Raw genomic sequence first — 2,421 nt, 5'->3', positions numbered from 1 at the left:
CAGGTTTACACACTTCACAGCACTCACCATAGCACGTACCCTCCCCAATGTCCATATAAATAGTAAATCTTAAAAGCATCCAGAGGTCTACAGATTCGTTTCAATCCCAGTCAAAATCCCAGAAGGATTTTTTGAGGAAATTTATGAACTGTTCTAAAATTAAAATGGAATTACAAGGGGATTTTTACAATAAACAAAATAGAAAAAATATGCATTCCTTCTTTTAATAACCATATAAAGCTACATTAATTAAGACTGTAGTATTGGTATAAAGAATAACAAATATATCAGTAGAACCAAATACAGGGTTTAGATTTAGATATAGATACAGATGTAAATTATCTAGAGAGTCAACTTATTTTCAGCCAAGGGGCTAAATTAAATCCATTCAGAAGAAATGAAGTCTTTTTAAACAAATAGTGCTGCATCAATTCTATGTCATGCCATACACTAAAATTAAGTTACTTCAAGATATAGCAACAGTCTAAATATAAAGTCTACCACCCTAAGTCTTCTACAGGAAAACATAGGAAATTGTCTTTGTCACCTTGAGTAGGCAAAGATTTATTAAACAAAATTTAAAAAGCACCAGTCATTATAAAAGTTGATAATTTGCACTTCATCAATATTAAAAAGAAAACTTCAATCAAGAGAAATCATTAAGAAAATGAATAAGCAAGCCAGAGACTAAACCAAATACTTACAAAATATATAAGTCTGACAAAAGGCTTTTATCTAGACTATAGAAAGAACTCCACAAATCAGTCTTGTAAAGACAAGTAACCCAATAAAAAGGACAAAACTTTTTTGAAAAGATACTTTGTAAAAGGAGATATGACTAATAATTTTGTTGTTTAAGATCTCAGCCTCACCACTGCTGTATTCCAAGATGTTGCTTTCTAACAAGCTGCCTCTGGACAAACTGGACATGAAGGGGAAGCAGGTCAACATGAGAGTGGACTTCAACAGTCCTGTGAGAACAACCAGATGGCAAACAACCAGATAATCAAGGCTGCCATCCCAAGCATCAAATCTACTTGGACAATGGAGCCAAGTCAATTGTTCTTATGAGCCATCTGGGCTGCCCTGATGATGTTCCCATGCCAGAGCAGATCACTTTGGAGCCAGTTGCTGTAGAACTCAAATATCTGCTGAGCAAGGATGTTCATTCTTGAAGGACTGTGTGGACCTGGAAGTAGAGAAAGCTTGTGCTGACTCAGCTTCTGGGTCTTCCATCCTGCTGGAGAGCCTTTGCTTTCCTGTGGACGAAGAAGGAAAGGAAAGAGATACTCCTGAGAAGAGGGTTGAATCTGAGCCAGCCAAAACAGAAGCCTTCCAAGCTTCACTTTCCAAGCTAGAGGATGTCTATGGCAATGATGCTTTGGGCACTTCTCACCAAGCCCACAGCTCTGGAGGTTTCTTAATGAAGGAGTTGAACTACTTTGCCAAGGTCTTGGAGAGTTCAGAGCAACCCTTCCTGGCCATCCTGGGCAGAGCTAAAGTTGCAGACAAGATCCAGCTGATTGATAATGTGCTGGACAAGGTCAGTGAGATGATTATTTGTGGTGGAGTGGCTTTTACTTTCTTTAAGGTGCTCAAGAACATGGAGATTGGCATTTCTCTGCTTGATGAAGACAGAGGCAAGATCATCAAAGAAGAATGGTGTGAAGATTACCTTACCTGTGGATTTTGTCACTACTGACAAGTTTGATGAGAATGCCAAGACTGGCTAAGCCACTGTGCCCTCTGGCATACCTGCAGGCTTGATGGGCTTGGACTGTGGTTCTGAGAGGAGCAAGAAGTACCTGAAACAGTTGCTTGGACAAAGAAGATTATGTGGAATGGAGCTGTGGATGAATTTGGTTGCAAATCTTTTGCCCAGGGAACCAAAGCCCTCATTGATGAGGCAGTGAAAGCCACTTCCAGGGACTGCATCACCATCATAGGTGGGGAGACATTGTCACTTGCTGTGCCAAATGGAACACGAAGGATATCAGCCATGTGGGCCCTGAGAATGATGCCAGTTTAGAGCTCCTGGAAAGTAAAGTACTTCCTGGGGGTGGATGCTCTCAGCAATGTTCAGTATTTTTCTGCTTTTTGGTTGCTGTGCACAGCCCAGGCCCCTAAGTCAACTTAGCACTTATTGCATCTCCACACGGCATTAGCTAACATCTTCCCCCATGTTGGGATTCAGCAAGTGGCCAAGAGATGCAGCTTCAAGAGCCCTTCACTAGGTACACAGTATCTCAGCTCATCTCTACCACACCCTGGATTTGCCTACATCCTTCAAGGTCCCATTTGAAGTTTTTAATAACTAAACCTTTGCGCATTCTAGAATGCATATATTTATATTTTGCCTGTTAAAAGAAAATAAGCTGTGTTAGTTTCTCTTTTTGAAGTACCTCATTCTGATTAGTTTTG

General features: G+C 40.3%; 1 pseudogene across 1 annotated transcript; it reads left to right on the top strand.

The window, feature by feature from the left end:
- Positions 1 to 889: 889 nt before the first annotated feature.
- Positions 890 to 2,137, top strand: LOC308348513 (phosphoglycerate kinase 1-like; annotated as a pseudogene). The gene has a single exon. The product of its transcript is annotated as a phosphoglycerate kinase 1-like (transcript).
- Positions 2,138 to 2,421: the final 284 nt, after the last annotated feature.

Source organism: Martes martes, assembly GCF_963455335.1.
Source record: "Martes martes genome assembly, chromosome: 1".
NCBI classification, from domain to species: domain Eukaryota; kingdom Metazoa; phylum Chordata; class Mammalia; order Carnivora; family Mustelidae; genus Martes; species Martes martes.
This window is presented reverse-complemented; position numbering and strand designations above follow the sequence as displayed.